Source organism: Entelurus aequoreus, linkage group LG26 (assembly GCF_033978785.1).
Source record: "Entelurus aequoreus isolate RoL-2023_Sb linkage group LG26, RoL_Eaeq_v1.1, whole genome shotgun sequence".
Classification (NCBI taxonomy): Eukaryota; Metazoa; Chordata; class Actinopteri; order Syngnathiformes; family Syngnathidae; genus Entelurus; species Entelurus aequoreus.
Genome location: NC_084756.1, coordinates 17,798,580 through 17,815,897, shown reverse-complemented (window position 1 = coordinate 17,815,897; position 17,318 = coordinate 17,798,580). Strand labels below are relative to the sequence as shown.

The following is a 17,318-nucleotide window of genomic DNA, read 5'->3' as shown; positions in this document are numbered from 1 at the left end:
TCAATTACCATCTTTTTGAAATTTGAGAAGTGACCACAGTATCCTTCTCCGAATGTTGTGATGTTGATGATTCAAAACAGTGAGGATGGTTCTAAAGCATGTTAGTGTGGAGGAGTGCATATGATGAGTCATTTGTTAGTCTGCTCTCTCCTGCCTGTGCAATGCAACCAACAAGATCTGGATGCCGTCATTGACTAGGTTAGGTTGATCTTCAAACGACATGATGATAAACATACAACCTCGACCACCTTTTAGCTTTACCGGACGCTGCTGGCGGGCCTTAAATCTGTGCTGGTTGGGTTTTTTTTTTATTGCATACCTGGCATGGAAAACTCCAAAGCTAATGTTTTGGCCCTATTTTTGCAAGTTTTCTAAATGAGGCCCTGGGTCTTCTTGCCTCAGTCAGGGAAGATACAAGTGTGTTACCAGCAAAAATGGCAGTGGTGGGATTTGAACCCACGCCTCCCGAGAGACTGGAGCCTTAATCCAGCGCCTTAGACCGCTCGGCCACACTACCCTCAATCTATGCATTCGGCGGATCAATTTGTCGGCATTATGAGATAGCAGAAATATGAGATAGCAACACTTTGGTCGCGGTGTGGCAGGCAAAATATCATCCCAAGCAGTCCTCGTTAGTATAGTGGACAGTATCTCCGCCTGTCACGCGGAAGACCGGGGTTCGATTCCCTGACGGGGAGATGGTTTAGGTGCCTCTCATTTTCTTCAATTACCATCTTGTTGAAATTTGAGAAGTGACCACAGTATCCTTCTCCGAATGTTGTGATGTGTGGACTCGGCGTTGCTGCACAGCCCTACAGAAATCAAACACAGTATTTTACTAATGTTTGTTGCACCCCTCGAAATTAGGATGCAAAAGCAAGTCTTCAAAAAGGGAAAATGGTTTGTCAGAGTCAATGTGTCAAATTAAAGGTTAGGGATGCAGCAGCTGACGACCTCGACATAGCATTACAAAAATCAACCTTGGTAGAATTAGAAAAGTCCTTAGGCGAAGCCCTGTATGGTCTTATTTACGACAACGCATCTAACCACCTACGAGCAAACCCTGACAACAGTTTAGTTACACATATACCACTTATACACATATACCAATGGTTAGCCTAAAGTCAGTTGGCACAGAAAACAGCTTGAATACAACCACAGACGTCAGAGGAAAAGCTCAAACAAGAAACAGACCCTCGTCTCGCTCAGTTTGACCGAGAACCAGCAATGAAGAGATTAAAGTCAAGGCAAATGTCCTCCATCCTGTATAAGCCCTGACTGACAGACATCACCGCAACAGGTTGGCCCTCTGCTCTAGCCGCCGGGAAAATGCCTCACACAAATCCTCTCTCTGCCTAAACAAATCTCTTCTGCCTGGCTCCAAAGAAGTGTGGCCTTTTTGGTCCTGCCTAAATCGCCCAAGATCTGTGAAACGGAACGTTGCAGGGTATCCATGAACAAATGAGGCTATGAGGATGGTTCTACAGCATGTTAGTGTGGAGGAGTGCATATGAAGAGTCATTTGTTAGTCTGCTCTCTTCTGCCTGTGCAATGCAACCAACAAGACCTGGATGCCGTCATTGACTAGGTTAGGCTGATCTTTAAACGACATGATGATAAACATACAACCTCGACCACGTTTTAGCTTTACCGGACGCTGCTGGTGGGCCTTAAATCTGTGGTGGTTGTTTTTTTTTTATTGCATACCTGGCATGGAAAACTCCAAAGCTAACGTTTTGGCCCTATTTTTGAAAGCTTTCTAAATGAGGCCCAGGGTCTTATTGCCTCAGTCAGGGAAGATACAAGTGCGTTACCAGCAAAAATGGCAGTGGTGGGATTTGAACCCACGCCTCCTGAGAGACCGGAGCCTTAATCCAGCGCCTTAGGTCGCGGTGTGGCAGGCAAAAGCCAAGCCTGTTTGGTTGTCCCCAGGAAAATAGCATGGCAAGCAGTCCTCGTTAGTATAGTGGAAAGTATCTCCGCCTGTCACGCGGAAGACCAGGGTTCGATTCCCTGACGGGGAGATGGCGCAGGTGCCTCCTGTTTCCTTCAATTACCATCTTGTTGAAATTTCAGAAGTGACCACAGTATCCTTCTCCGAATGTTGTGATGTTGATGATTCAAAACAGTGAGCATGGTTCTACAGCATGTTAGTGTGGAGGAGTGCATATGATGAGTCATTTGTTAGTCTGCTCTCTCCTGCCTGTGCAATGCAACCAACAAGATCTGGATGCCGTCATTGACTAGGTTAGGTTGATCTTCAAACGACATGTTGATAAACATACAACCTCGACCACCTTTTAGCTTTACCGGACGCTGCTGGCGGGCCTTAAATCTGTGCTGGTTGTGTTTTTTTTATTGCATATCTGGAATGGAAAACTCCAAAGATAACATTTTGGTCCTATTACCCAGGGTCTTATTGCCTCAGTCAGGGAAGATACAAGTGTGTTACCAGCAAAAATGGCAGTGGTGGGATTTGAACCCACACCTCCCGAGAGACTGGAGCCTTAATCCAGCGCCTTAGGCCGCTCGGCCACACTACCCTCAATCCGTGCTTTCGGAGGATCAATTTGTCCGCATTATGAGATCGCAGAAATTCTGAATAGCAACACTTTGGTCGCGGTGTGGCAGGCAAAATATTATCCCAAGCAGTCCTCGTTAGTATAGTGGACAGTATCTCCGCCTGTCACGCGGAAGACCAGGGTTCGATTCCCTGACGGGGAGATGGTTCAGGTGCCTCTTATTTTCATCAATTACCATCTTTTTGAAATTTGAGAAGTGACCACAGTATCCTTCTCCGAATGTTGTGATGTTGATGATTCAAAACAGTGAGGATGGTTCTACAGCATGTTAGTGTGGAGGAGTGCATATGATGAGTCATTTGTTAGTCTGCTCTCTCCTGCCTGTGCAATGCAACCAACAAGATCTGGATGCCGTCATTGACTAGGCTAGGTTGTGTGTGGAGAACTGGAAAGGTGTCGTGCAGTGGACCTCGAAGACGACAAGAAGAGGAAAGCGGAGAATCTCGGGCACATTTTTTGGGCCGAGTTTGAGCAATGTCCCCATTGCCTTTATGGAAAATGTCAACTATAATGATTTGTATATCATGAGCATAAAACATGGAAGTCACATAAGTTTATTATAAATTGCCTGCTCTGAGAAAGGGTCGGATAGCTTTCCCTGACCGGGAATCGAACCCCGGCCGCGGCGGTGAAAGCGCCGAATCCTAGCCACTAGACCACCAGGGAGTTGATCACTTGTTCAGACACTGGTCTCCTGCATGGTTTCTTGACAAATGTGTGAAGCACCCATTGCATTCATATGCCATGTCAGAAATGCGAATTGTCTTCTTTGAACCGGGGTAACTTTTGTGTCTTAGTGAAGTGATAACCACTACACTATGGAAACTGCTGCATGAATTTGGACTTGGGTGTGGAAAAATTGTACAATAGTAACAAAAAAGAACAGACTTTCCTTCCTCCTGTCTTCTTTTGTCTTCTTAGTGTAGTCCGTTTTGAGGATAAGGTCGTTGTTTCCACACAATGTATCCAGACAGGCCAACTCCCTCCTGCTGGTCGCACCGTGCAGGCCAGTGATACATCCTATCACTGCGGTGTCATCCAAATACAGAAACAGATAAAAGTGGCCTGAATGTCTTAAGTAGGGGCGGAGATCTTCAAACGACATGTTGATAAACATACAACCTCGACCACCTTTTAGCTTTACTGGATGCTGCTGGCGGGCCTTAAATCTGTGCTGGTTGTGTTTTTTTTACTGCATACCTGGCATGGAAAACTCCAAAGCTAACGTTATGGCCCTATTTTTGCAAGCTTTCTAAATGAGGCCCAGGGTCTTATTGCCTCAGTCAGGGAAGATACAAGTGTGTTACCAGCAAAAATGGCAGTGGTGGGATTTGAACCCACGCCTCCTGAGAGACTGGAGCCTTAATCCAGCGCCTTAGACCGCTCGGCCACACTACCCTCAATCCAAGCTTTCGGAGGATCAAATTGTCCGCATTATGAGATAGCAGAAATATGGAATAGCAACACTTTGGTCGCGGTGTGGCAGGCAAAAGCCAAGCCTGTTTACTTGTCCCCAGCAAAATATCATGCCAAGCAGTCCTCGTTAGTATAGTGGACAGTATCTCCGCCTGTCACGCGGAAGACCAGGGTTCGATTCCCTGACGGGGAGATGGTTCAGGTGCCTCCTATTTCCTTCAATTACCATCTTGTTGAAATTTCAGAAGTGACCACAGTATCCTTCTCCGAATGTTGTGATGTTGATGATTCAAAACAGTGAGGATGGTTCTACAGCATGTTAGTGTGGAGGAGTGCATATGATGAGTCATTTGTTAGTCTGCTCTCTCCTGCCTGTGCAATGCAACCAACAAGATCTGGATGCCGTCATTGACTAGGTTAGGTTGATCTTCAAACGACATGTTGATAAACATACAACCTCGACCACCTTTTAGCTTTACCGGACGCTGCTGGCGGGCCTTAAATCTGTGCTGGTTGTGTTTTTTTTATTGCATACCTGGAATGGAAAACTCCAAAGCTAACGTTTTGGTCCTATTTTTGCAAGTTTTCTAAATGAGGCCCAGGGTCTTATTGCCTCAGTCAGGGAAGATACAAGTGTGTTACCAGCAAAAATGGCAGTGGTGGGATTTGAACCCACGCCTCCCGAGAGACTGGAGCCTTAATCCAGCGCCTTAGACCGCTCGGCCACACTACCCTCAATCTGTGCTTTCGGAGGATCAATTTGTCCGCATTATGAGATCGTAGAAATACTGAATAGCAACACTTTGGTCGCAGTGTGGCAGGCAAAATATCATCCAAGGCAGTCCTCGTTAGTATAGTGGACAGTATCTCCGCCTGTCACGCGGAAGACCAGGGTTCGATTCCCTGACGGGGAGATGGTACAGGTGCCTCTTATTTTCTTCAATTACCATCTTGTTGAAATTTGAGAAGTGACCACAGTATCCTTCTCCGAATGTTGTGATGTTGATGATTCAAAACAGTGAGGATGGTTCTAAAGCATGTTAGTGTGGAGGAGTGCATATGAAGAGTCATTTGTTAGTTTGCTCTCTCCTGCCTGTGCAATGCAACCAACAAGATCTGGATGCCGTCATTGACTAGGTTAGGCTGATCTTTAAACGACATGATGATAAACATACAACCTCGACCACGTTTTAGCTTTACCGGACGCTGCTGGTGGGCCTTAAATCTGTGGTGGTTGTTTTTTTTTTATTGCATACCTGGCATGGAAAACTCCAAAGCTAACGTTTTGGCCCTATTTTTGCAAGCTTTCTAAATGAGGCCCAGGGTCGTATTGCCTCAGTCAGGGAAGATACAAGTGCGTTACCAGCAAAAATGGCAGTGGTGGGATTTGAACCCACGCCTCCTGAGAGACTGGAGCCTTAATCCAGCGCCTTAGGTCGCGGTGTGGCAGGCAAAAGCCAAGCCTGTTTGGTTGTCCCCAGGAAAATAGCATGCCAAGCAGTCCTCGTTAGTATAGTGGACAGTATCTCCGCCTGTCACGCGGAAGACCAGGGTTCGATTCCCTGACGGGGAGATGGTGCAGGTGCCTCCTGTTTCCTTCAATTACCATCTTGTTGAAATTTCAGAAGTGACCACAGTAACCTTCTCCGAATGTTGTGATGTTGATGATTCAAAACAGTGAGCATGGTTCTACAGCATGTTAGTGTGGAGGAGTGCATATGATGAGTCATTTGTTAGTCTGCTCTCTCCTGCCTGTGCAATGCAACCAACAAGATCTGGATGCCGTCATTGACTAGGTTAGGTTGATCTTCAAACGACATGTTGATAAACATACAACCTCGACCACCTTTTAGCTTTACCGGACGCTGCTGGCGGGCCTTAAATCTGTGCTGGTTGTGTTTTTTTTATTGCATATCTGGAATGGAAAACTCCAAAGATAACATTTTGGTCCTATTACCCAGGGTCTTATTGCCTCAGTCAGGGAAGATACCAGTGTGTTACCAGCAAAAATGGCAGTGGTGGGATTTCAACCCACGCCTCCCGAGAGACTGGAGCCTTAATCCAGCGCCTTAGACCGCTCGGCCACACTACCCTCAATCCGTGCTTTCGGAGGATCAATTTTTTCGCATTATGAGATCGCAGAAATACTGAATAGCAACACTTTGGTCGCGGTGTGGCAGGCAAAATATCATCCCAAGCAGTCCTCGTTAGTATAGTGGACAGTATCTCCGCCTGTCACGCGGAAGACCAGGTTTCGATTCCCTGACGGGGAGATGGTGCAGGTGCCTCCTGTTTCCTTCAATTACCATCTTGTTGAAATTTCAGAAGTGACCACAGTATCCTTCTCCGAATGTTGTGATGTTGATGATTCAAAACAGTGAGGATGGTTCTACAGCATGTTAGTGTGGAGGAGTGCATATGATGAGTCATTTGTTAGTCTGCTCTCTCCTGCCTGTGCAATGCAACCAACAAGATCTGGATGCCGTCATTGACTAGGTTAGGTTGATCTTCAAACGACATGTTGATAAACATACAACCTCGACCACCTTTTAGCTTTACCGGACGCTGCTGGCGGGCCTTAAATCTGTGCTGGTTGGGTTTTTTTATTGCATACCTGGCATGGAAAACTCCAGAGCTAACGTTTTGGCCCTATTTTTGCAAGTTTTCTAAATGAGGCCCTGGGTCTTCTTGCCTCAGTCAGGGAAGATACAAGTGTGTTACCAGCAAAAATGGCAGTGGTGGGATTTGAACCCACGCCTCCCGAGAGACTGGAGCCTTAATCCAGCGCCTTAGACCGCTCGGCCACACTACCCTCAATCTATGCATTCGGCGGATCAATTTGTCGGCATTATGAGATAGCAGAAATATGAGATAGCAACACTTTGGTCGCGGTGTGGCAGGCAAAATATCATCCCAAGCAGTCCTCGTTAGTATAGTGGACAGTATCTCTGCCTGTCACGCAGAAGACCGGGGTTCGATTCCCTGACGGGGAGATGGTTTAGGTTCCTCTCATTTTCTTCAATTACCATCTCGTTGAAATTTGAGAAGTGACCACAGTATCCTTCTCCGAATGTTGTGATGTGTGGACTCGGCGTTGCTGCACAGCCCTACAGAAATCAAACACAGTATTTTACTAATGTTTGTTGCACCCCTCGAAATTAGGATGCAAAAGCAAGTCTTCAAAAAGGGAAAATGGTTTGTCAGAGTCAATGTGTCAAATTAAAGGTTAGGGATGCAGCAGCTGACGACCTCGACATAGCATTACAAAAATCAACCTTGGTAGAATTAGAAAAGTCCTTAGGCGAAGCCCTGTATGGTCTTATTTACGACAACGCATCTAACCACCTACGAGCAAACCCTGACAACAGTTTAGTTACACATATACCACTTATACACATATACCAATGGTTAGCCTAAAGTCAGTTGGCACAGAAAACAGCTTGAATACAACCACAGACGTCAGAGGAAAAGCTCAAACAAGAAACAGACCCTCGTCTCGCTCTGTTTGACCGAGAACCAGCAATGAAGAGATTAAAGTCAAGGCAAATGTCCTCCATCCTGTATAAGCCCTGACTGACAGACATCACCGCAACAGGTTGGCCCTCTGCTCTAGCCGCCGGGAAAATGCCTCACACAAATCCTCTCTCTGCCTAAACAAATCGCCTTCTGAAATACATCTGCTAATGAGAAGTCCCAGATCCTTGTGTGGAGCTCAGCGAACTAAAAGGATCTGGCGAGAGTCAGGTTAGCAAGTTGTAGCCAAAACAAGGAATCCAGAGGTGGTCTATAAATGCTTTGCGGTTGTTCGTTGCATTATCTGTTGGGATACCAGACATTTTGGCCATATCGAGGAATCTGTGACTATATCCTCCAGGGCCTCCTTCGGAGTTTCAGCTGTGTGGTCGGACTGCAGTGCAGAGTAGCCTATGCACCAGGAATGTATTTCCCAGGATTTTGTGATGAACTTGAGTGTTACAGCCATATGGGCTTACTGACCGGCATGTCCAGAGGTCCGTAGTGCAGGAGAAGAATGGATTTTCTGTCAGCTGTGCACTAATTATAATAGACCTTGTCTCATCATATACACTATATTGCCAAAAGTATTTGGCCACCCATCCAAATGATCAGAATCAGGTGTCCTAATCACTTGGCCTGGCCACAGGTGTATAAAATCAAGCACTTACACTACCGTTCAAAAGTTTGGGGTCACATTGAAATGTCCTTATTTTTGAAGGAAAAGCATTGTACTTTTCAATGAAGATAACTTTAAACTAGTCTTAACTTTAAAGAAATACACTCTATACATTAGTAATGTGGTAAATGACTATTCTAGCTGCAAATGTCTGGTTTTTGGTGCAATATCTGCATAGGTGTATAGAGGCCCATTTCCAGCAAACTATCACTCCAGTGTTCTAATGGTACAATGTGTTTGCTCATTGGCTCAGAAGGCTAATTGATGATTAGAAAACCCTTGTGCAATCATGTTCACACATCTGAAAACAGTTTAGCTCGTTACAGAAGCTACAAAACTGACCTTCCTTTGAGCAGATTGAGTTTCTGGAGCATCACATTTGTGGGGTCAATTAAACGCTTAAAATGGCCAGAAAAAGAGAACTTTCATCTGAAACTCGACAGTCTATTCTTGTTCTTAGAAATGAAGGCTATTCCACAAAATTGTTTGGGTGACCCCAAACTTTTGAACAGTAGTGTACGTCACCGAGTGGAGTGACTGAAACAGGGTGCAAGACCATTTTCTGAGGGGAGGGACTACCACAGACCAGAGGGGAGTTTCTGCTAAAAATATTTTATTACCACATAGGAAACTATTAAAAATATATTTTAAGAGTCCATATAAAAGAGCCCAATGTGTTTTACTCCTGGATGAGAGACGTGTTGAGCTCTTGGGCAGCAGGCCGCAATACCACTGGCAGTCACTTTAAAAAGAGAAAGGAGAACACGAGGTAAACGTCAAGACATTTAGTCCATCAGTCTTCAGCTGTTTAGGCTTGCAGGACAACACTTAGTTTTAGTGGGGAAAGAATAACTAATAATACAATCAAATAACAAAAAGCCAACACAGGGTGGGTCAAAACAAATAATGTAATCAAAAGTTAAAATACCCATCCAAACTATTGAGCCTGTGCATGCAATTGTTGCTGTAAAATTCCTTGGCTAAGAGAGGGATAGAAAGGGTACTTGGCTGGAGGAAGGGTGGAACGCGTCCCCTCCCTTCCACTGTCTCCCGCAGCTTCCCTCTCTCGCACTGTGCGCTTTCTTGGTCGGCCTGGCGTGCCGATGGCGTCCACCTTCTGCGCAGCAGCAAATCCTGTCGCTCCTCAGCCGCGTTAAGTGTTCTCAGACCGACTCGTTCCCAGCCGTGACGACTTTCGGGTTGCGCTCGGTCCCTCCTGGCGTTCCTGCCCTTGTCTGTGTCAGCTGAACTGCTCCACGCTGGCCTCTTTCCGCTTGCTGATCCTGCATAAAAAAAGAGTGAAGCACCCACAGCCCTCCCCCAAGCGCCGCTCAACCACACAGGTGCGAGGCATCAGGCTATCGGTGCCGCAGGTGCGCGGGCATGCAGACACACCCACACGCACACTATCAACCTGTCACCCTGTGACACTTAGGCATGAAGACTGTTTGTACAAACATTTGTGAAAGAAAAGGCCGCGCTCAGTGATTTGCAGCGTGGAACTGTCATAAGATGCCACCTGTGCAACAAATCCAGTCGTGAAATTTCCTCGCTCCTCAATATTCCAAAGTCAACTGTCTGCTTTATTATAAGAAAATGGAAGAGTTTGAGAACAACAGCAACTCAGCCACGAAGTGGTAGGCCACATAAACCGACAGAGAGGGGTCAGCGGATGCTGAAGCGCATAATGCAAAGAGGTCGCCGACTTTCTGCACAGTCAGTTGCTACAGAGCTCCAAACTTCATGTGACCTTCCAATTAGCCCACGTACAGTACGCAGAGAGCTTCACGGAATGAGTTTCCATGGCCGAACAGCTGCATCTAAACCATACATCACCAAGTCCAACGCAAAGCGTGGGATGCAGTGGTGTAAAGCACGTCGCCACTGGACTCTAGAGCAGTGGAGATACCTTCTCTGGAGTGATGAATCACGCTTTTCCATCTGGCAATCTGATGGACCAGTCTGGGTTTGGAGGACGGCACTGTAGTATGTGCCGATGCTTCTTCTTTTTCACTATCTTCTTGTTATTGGGCATTCACCCTCATGTGTTGCCTTCATTACATCACTTATAAAAAGCTTTAAATTTTTTGCGGCTCCAGACAGATTTTATTTTTATTTTTTGGTCCAATATGGCTCTTTCAACATTGTGGGTTGCCAACCCCTGTCTTAAAACGTACCCATCTATCCTATCCATCCATCTGAATAGATGGATTAAGATGGTGAGAAGTAGTCAGGAATGATAATGCTTTTTTGGATGAAGTTTGACTTTGGAACTGACTATTTTTTAATTCGTATAATCAATCTATCAATGCTTATTTATATAGCCCTAAATCACAAAAGTCTCAAAGGGCTGCACAAGCCACAACGACATCCTCGGTACAGAGCCCACATAAGGGACGTCGATGTGAATGACTATGAGAAACCTTGGAGAGGACCGCATATGTGGGTAACTCCCCCTCTCTTGGGGAGACCGAAAGCAATGGATGTTGAGTGGGTCTGACAATATTGTGAAAGTACAGTCCTTAGTGGATCTAACATAATAGTGACAGTCCAGTCCATAGTGGGGCCAGCAGGAGACCATCCCGAGCGGAGACGGGTCAGCAGCGCAGAGATGTCCCCAACCGATGCACAGGCGAGCAGTCCACCCCGGGTCCCGACTCTGGACAGCCAGCACTTCATCCATGGTCACCGGAACCGGAATAACCCGGCGAGGGGGCAGAGGAGAAAAGAAAAGAAACGGCAGATCAACTGGTCTAAAAAGGAGGGTCTATTTAAAGGCTAGAGTATACAAATGAGTTTTAATATGTGACTTAAATGCTTCTACTGAGGTAGCATCTCTAACTTTTACCGGTAGGGCATTCCATAGTACTGGAGCCCGAATAGAAAATGCTCTGTAGCCCGCAGACTTTTTTTGGGCTCTGGGAATCACTAATAAGCCGGAGTTCTTTGAACGCAGGTTTCTTGCCGGGACGTATGGTACAATACAATCGGCAAGATAGGATGGAGCTAGACCGTGTAGTATTTTATATGTAAGTAGTAAAACCTTAAAGTCACATCTTAAGTGCACAGGAAGCCAGTGTAAGTGAGCCAGTATAGGCGTAATATGATCAAACTTTCTTGTTCTTGTCAAAAGTCTAGCAGCCGCATTTTGTACCAACTGTAATCTTTTAATGCTAGACATAGGGAGACCCGAAAATAATACGTTACAGTAATCGAAGAAGTTGGAAAGATAGTTGGGAATATTTAGTACATCATAACCTGACCGCATTAAAATGATGTTCATTACATGATACATGATATTATTATTGATAATTCCAGAAAGGGCATCTTATGTTCCAGAATGTAGCCGGCAGGGGAAAGGAGGAGGGCTCGACTGGGAGGGGGTCTGCATATGGTTGATGCCTGAGGGGGTTGTCCTGTGAGCTAATGGCCCTCCGCTGTCTGCTGTGCATCCATGCAGCTCATCAAACCGTCGGGAAAGAACCCCCAAGAGACGCAGAGGGGAGTGTTTGGGTGATGGTCTTACTCCTAAAACCTCCAACTGACATGACAGCAGCCTCACATTAGCTCCATTTCATTCCTCACATGTCTCATTGACTTTTGTCACGATGGCTACATGGACTGTTAGTCACTGAATAATTAAAGCACTTTTTTTTTCTGTCAAGCCACTTTATTAGAATAAAATATGTTTATATTTATTGAACAGAGACAAATTCATCAAACATTATTTAAAAATAGACTTGTATTAAAGGTTGAAGAACAGGGGTAAAACATTACACAAAAAGCATGCAGCATTAGAACATAACAGAAGTTAACACATGCAAACGCAACACTGAAATAACAAAATAATAGTGTATTAAAATTAGGGTTACGAAAAATATAAAGTTTAAATCATGTGATTAATCACTAAAAATGACATCTAATTACATCAAGAAGGTGTCGTGGATAGCCGACACTGGCCTGTGCTCTCTCGTAATTGTTGGTTTTTTCTTTGTGTCTTGCATTGAACAAAGAATACAGTCTACCAAGTCAGTCTACCAAGCCATTTTAATCCTGGGAAATTCACTTGTCCGTTTGTTGGATTTTCCAACTTTATCAGTGTCCCCAAGTAATGTTTTTTTCATCTTTTCTAGGTTTTTTGATTGACTGAAACTTTTATTAGTAGATTGCACAGTACAGTACATATTATGTACAATTGACCACTAAATGGTAACACCCGAATATGTTTTTCATCTTGTTTAAGTCGGGGTCCACGTTAATCAATTCATGGTATGTTATTGAGTGCAGTAAAAAGACCGCACACTGAGTTGTCAGTATGGTACTAAGATTGTGTATTATGTAGAAGTGTCTCTGTCAAATGTTGATATCAGTTTGATATCAGCAAAAAAAACAACAACCCCAAAACGGAGACTCAGATGATATAACTTGCATCTAAAATTTCAGTCTCAAGCAGTCCTGCAGAGTGTGTACTCGTGCAAAGCTAGACAGTCAGTTAACATCTAAATGTCCTCCATTAAGCTCACAAGGTTGGTATTTTCTTTCTTTTAGTCAAGTCATTTACAAAAGGTAAACACGGTGGACTACTAGGAGATAGCAGTTACACAACAGCTGAGCACACAATAGCACACAAGCCAGAGATATGTGATAAAGGTCCTTAATCAAACAATAGTGCAGTCTAAAACAACTTGTCAATATAAACTAGTACCAAATAATTATAGTTGCATATTACTTACACATACAAAGTCTGCAAGGCAGAAGCGTATTAGAGAGTATTCAGTAACAAACGTGTCCGCACCATTCAACTTACTGCGTCATGAGCTCACTTAAAGGCCTACTGAAATGCGATTTTCTTATTTAAACGGGGATAGCAGGTCCATTCTATGTGTCATACTTGATCATTTTGCGATATTGCCATATTTTTGCTGAAAGGATTTAGTAGAGAACATCGACGATAAAGTTCGCAACTTTTGGTCGCTGATAAAAAAAGCCTTGCCTGTACCGGAAGTAGCAGACAATATGCGCGTGACGTCACCGGTTGTGGAGCTCCTCACATCTGCACATTGTTTACAATCATGGCCACCAGCAGCGAGAGCGATTCGGAACGAGAAAGCGTTGATTTTCCCATTAATTTGAGCGAGGATGAAAGATTTGTGGATGAGGTAGTGAGAGTGAAGGACTAGAGGGCAGTGGAAGCGATTCAGATAGGGAAGATGCTGTGAGAGGCGGGTGGGACCTGATATTAAGCTGGGAATGACTAAAACAGTAAATAAACACAAGACATGTATATACTCTATTAGCCACAACACAACCAGGCTTATATTTAATATGCCACAAATTAATCCTGCATAACAAACACCTCCCCCCTCCCGTCCATATAACCTGCCAATACAACTCAAACACCCGCACAACACAGCCCAAAGTATCGTTCACCTCCCCAAAGTTCATACAGCACATATATTTCCCCAAAGTCCCCAAAGTTACGTACGTGACATGCACATAGCGGCACGCACGTACGGGCAAGCGATCAAAAGTTTGGAAGCCGCAGCTGCGTACTCACGGTAGCGCGTCCGCGAATCCAACTCAAAGTCCTCCTGGTAAGAGTCTCTGTTGTCCCAGTTCTCCACAGGCCAATGGTAAAGCTTGACTGTCATCTTTCGGGAATGTAAACAATGAAACACCGGCTACGTGTTTGTGTTGCTGCAGCCGGCCGCTAATATACCGCTTCCCACCTACAGCTTTCTTCTTTGCTGTCTCCATTGTTCATTGAACAAATTGCAAAAGATTCACCAACACAGATGTCCAGAATACTGTGGAATTTTGCGATGAAAACAGACGACTTAATAGCTGGCCACAATGCTGTCCCAAAATGTCCTCTACAATCCGTGACGTCACGCGCAGACATCATCATACCGAGACGTTTTCAGCAGGATATTTTGCGCGAAATTTTAAACTGCACTTTAGTTATCTAACCCGGCCGTATTGGCATGTGTTGCAATGTTAAGATTTCGTCATTGATGTATAAACTATCAGACTGCGTGGTCGGTAGTAGTGGCTTTCAGTAGGCCTTTAATAAATTAATATGACCACTAGGTGTTGCCAAACATTATGTAACACTCTACTTAAAAAGCACAAAGTGTTTTTCATATCTTCCATTGTTCTTTGAGTAATTTCACTTGATCAAACCTTTTCTGACGTTCCACACTACAAAATGATAAAAGTATGTTCTATAATTTTTGCTAATATTGTATCGAATTGATATTGGTACCAGCCAGCATTGAAGGCTCAATTATTGGTATCGTATCGGAAGAGAAAAGGTTATATCGGGAAACCTCTAGTATTAGATGTGAGGTATCTCTTGTATTTATTTTTGTTGGTCCCATGTTGGACAACAACAGCACTTATTTATTCGACTGAACATTTGTTGTTTACATTACTTGTGGTTTTTTTTTATTCATGTCAAAGTTTTACTTAAAATAATAGTTAGTGACATATCATTGTTTTCCAGTGTAGTTAATTTATGACATTTCTGAACTGTTAACGGATCTATCACCATAAACTAAATTTGCTCTCGTGTGTTAAAAACCATTAACTCTGTCATTGATCTGATTTTATTGTTCTAAAGTCTGATACTTATTGCCGTCTCGATGCTTTTGCTATTGTACAGTTATTGCTTTTTGTACCCCTAGTTCCAATTCCACCATTTTGCTTGCTTAGTTTCATATAAAGATTATATTTCATAATGGTTGGGCAGTAGTGCCAATTTCTAGGTTTTTGATCCCTCGTTTAGGTAAATAACCTTACAAGCGGTGGAAAATGGATAGATGGAACCTTACAGGTGAAAGGGTTGTCTGCTTTGCTTGAACGCAAACTGTTTTTCAATATGATAACTGAGAAAATATCATGGCATGCATGAACTTGAAGGTCGTATTTGGCTAATCAAGAGCAAGCAGTTTAAATTGGTTCTGACAGTTTTGCACAACTTCTTCAAATGTCGAGTAAACGTTATTAGGGATATAAAATAACACCGAAAAATTTCCACTCGTCTAACCTGATTTATTTCCAAAGTTTTTATCCGCTTTCTTCATCGTGGAAAAGTATTTCAAAGTCGAATGATTATTTTAAAGCCATTGTTACACACCGCACATTTCTTTTGACACCATTTCCCTGCTATATGATCAGGTTTTTTTTTATGTATTTACAGATTATTGCAAAATGATTTAACATACAGTATAAACTAAAAGTAAGGGGCCCAAAACAGAACCTTGTAGAATTCCAAGTTTGGACAGTTGGCAAGGTCTTTGCTTGAAATAAGATTGAAACCAAGCACCTGCCTCATATGGTTGTCTATCTACATTATTAACTAACACCCGGAACTATCATACGATATTTTTCACTAAATGCAGTTCAACCCTTACTTTAAAAAAACCCACAGTGGACCAATGTGTTTAAAAAAATAATAAAGGCAAAGGGAACAAAAAACACCCCCCAAAAACCCCTTAAATAAAGTACAATTGAGACATAAAAATGTGGATAAAAAGAATAATCAAAATAAACCACAATAAAAACAGATACAATTTAATCAATTAAAAAACTAAGCTAAATCAAATAAAACACAATTAAGTAAAACTAACATCAGCAACTTAAAAAGTGCCATAAGCCAAAGAAAAGATATTCAAAGGACAACTGCAATTTTTTTTGGTTATTTCGTTCAGATTTGCGGACGGGAATCGAAAACCGGTTCTTGTTCGGAACCGGTTCCCAGTGTATCAATTCCTTGGAATCGCTTGACATTTCATCGAGTGGTTCTCTTAACCGTTCTTCCGGGTGGTAATGGCGTCATTACGCGACGTGCGAAGTGACGTCAGCAACGTGGCGAGAAAGCGCACCGTAGTCTGCCGACATTTTACTCAAAAAGTTTGCAACAGCGCTATTTTAAATAATTCTGAGGTTGCTATTTCATCAAGAGGAGGACATCATACAGCATGCACTAACTATAAATGAATGTCGCCTTTTTGAACCGTCTCTGGCTCTCTAACACAGTGTTTTTCAACGTGCCGCGGCACACTAGTGTGCCGTGAGATACAGTCTGTTGTGCCGTGAGAGATGATCTAAATTCACCTATTTGGGTTAAAAATATATTTTGCAAACCAGTAATTATAGTCTGCAAATTATGTGTTGTTGTTGAGTGTCGGTACTGTCTAGAGCTCTGCAGAGTAACCGTGTAATACTCTTCCATATCAGTAGGTGGCAGCCGGTAGCTAATTGCTTTGTAGATGTCGGAAACAGCAGGAGGCAGTGTGCAGGTAAAAATGTGTCTAATGCTTAAACCAAAAATAAACAAAAGGTGAGTGCCCCTAAGAAAAGGCATTGTAGCTTAGGGAAATCTATGCAGAACAAAACTAAAACTGAACTGGCTACAAAGTAAACAAAAACAGAATGCTGGACAACAGCAAAGACTTACTGCGGAGCAAAGACGGCGTCCACAATGTACATCTGAACATGACATGACAATCAACGATGTCCCCACAAAGAAGGATAAAAACGACTGAAATATTCTTGATTGCTAAAACAAAGTACATGCGGGAAATATCGCTCAAAGGAAGACATGAAACTGCTACAGGAAAATACCAAAAAAAGAGAAAAAGCCACCAAAATAGGAGCGCAAGACAAGAACTAAAACACTACACATAGGAAAACACCAAATAAGTCAGGGGGTGATGTGACAGGTCGTGACAGTACACCTACTTTGAGACAAGAGCTATAGGGATACATGGTTGGTTATGGTTTAAAGTCGTATCCAACAATTGCGACAACGACTTTTTATTGTCCACTAAGTTTCGTTTTTTTATTGATTTCTGCTGGTGGTGTGCCTCCGGATTTTTTCAACGCAAAAAATGTGCCTTGGCTCAAAAAAGGTTGAAAAACACTGCTCTAACACATCATTAAACATGGGCCGCAACATCCTTTTATTTGGCCCACCACATCATTTATAGCATATATGGGGACGGCGTGGCGCGGTTGGGAGAGTGGCCGTGCCAGCAACCTGAGGGTTACTGGTTATTATTATTATTATTATTATAGAGGTTTATTTGAAATAGGGACAGATACAAAAACATAGACATCTGAAA

At 43.4% G+C, this 17,318-nt stretch overlaps 12 non-coding genes across 12 annotated transcripts; 5 read left to right on the top strand and 7 right to left on the bottom strand.

Moving 5' to 3' along the window:
* Positions 1-435: 435 nt before the first annotated feature.
* Positions 436-517, bottom strand: trnal-aag (transfer RNA leucine (anticodon AAG)). The gene has a single exon. It is a non-coding gene; the product is annotated as a tRNA-Leu (tRNA).
* A 1,435-nt stretch (positions 518-1,952) lies between these two features.
* On the top strand, positions 1,953-2,024 carry trnad-guc (transfer RNA aspartic acid (anticodon GUC)). Its single transcript has one exon. It is a non-coding gene; the product is annotated as a tRNA-Asp (tRNA).
* A 437-nt stretch (positions 2,025-2,461) lies between these two features.
* trnal-aag (transfer RNA leucine (anticodon AAG)) lies at positions 2,462-2,543 on the bottom strand. Its single transcript has one exon. It is a non-coding gene; the product is annotated as a tRNA-Leu (tRNA).
* Positions 2,544-2,652: 109 nt separating this feature from the next.
* trnad-guc (transfer RNA aspartic acid (anticodon GUC)) lies at positions 2,653-2,724 on the top strand. The gene has a single exon. It is a non-coding gene; the product is annotated as a tRNA-Asp (tRNA).
* Positions 2,725-3,176: 452 nt separating this feature from the next.
* On the bottom strand, positions 3,177-3,248 carry trnae-uuc (transfer RNA glutamic acid (anticodon UUC)). Its single transcript has one exon. It is a non-coding gene; the product is annotated as a tRNA-Glu (tRNA).
* Positions 3,249-3,898: 650 nt separating this feature from the next.
* Positions 3,899-3,980, bottom strand: trnal-aag (transfer RNA leucine (anticodon AAG)). Its single transcript has one exon. It is a non-coding gene; the product is annotated as a tRNA-Leu (tRNA).
* A 139-nt stretch (positions 3,981-4,119) lies between these two features.
* On the top strand, positions 4,120-4,191 carry trnad-guc (transfer RNA aspartic acid (anticodon GUC)). Its single transcript has one exon. It is a non-coding gene; the product is annotated as a tRNA-Asp (tRNA).
* A 458-nt stretch (positions 4,192-4,649) lies between these two features.
* trnal-aag (transfer RNA leucine (anticodon AAG)) lies at positions 4,650-4,731 on the bottom strand. Its single transcript has one exon. It is a non-coding gene; the product is annotated as a tRNA-Leu (tRNA).
* Positions 4,732-4,840: 109 nt separating this feature from the next.
* On the top strand, positions 4,841-4,912 carry trnad-guc (transfer RNA aspartic acid (anticodon GUC)). Its single transcript has one exon. It is a non-coding gene; the product is annotated as a tRNA-Asp (tRNA).
* A 587-nt stretch (positions 4,913-5,499) lies between these two features.
* On the top strand, positions 5,500-5,571 carry trnad-guc (transfer RNA aspartic acid (anticodon GUC)). Its single transcript has one exon. It is a non-coding gene; the product is annotated as a tRNA-Asp (tRNA).
* A 437-nt stretch (positions 5,572-6,008) lies between these two features.
* On the bottom strand, positions 6,009-6,090 carry trnal-aag (transfer RNA leucine (anticodon AAG)). The gene has a single exon. It is a non-coding gene; the product is annotated as a tRNA-Leu (tRNA).
* Positions 6,091-6,728: 638 nt separating this feature from the next.
* trnal-aag (transfer RNA leucine (anticodon AAG)) lies at positions 6,729-6,810 on the bottom strand. Its single transcript has one exon. It is a non-coding gene; the product is annotated as a tRNA-Leu (tRNA).
* Between the last annotated feature and the right edge of the window lie 10,508 nt (positions 6,811-17,318).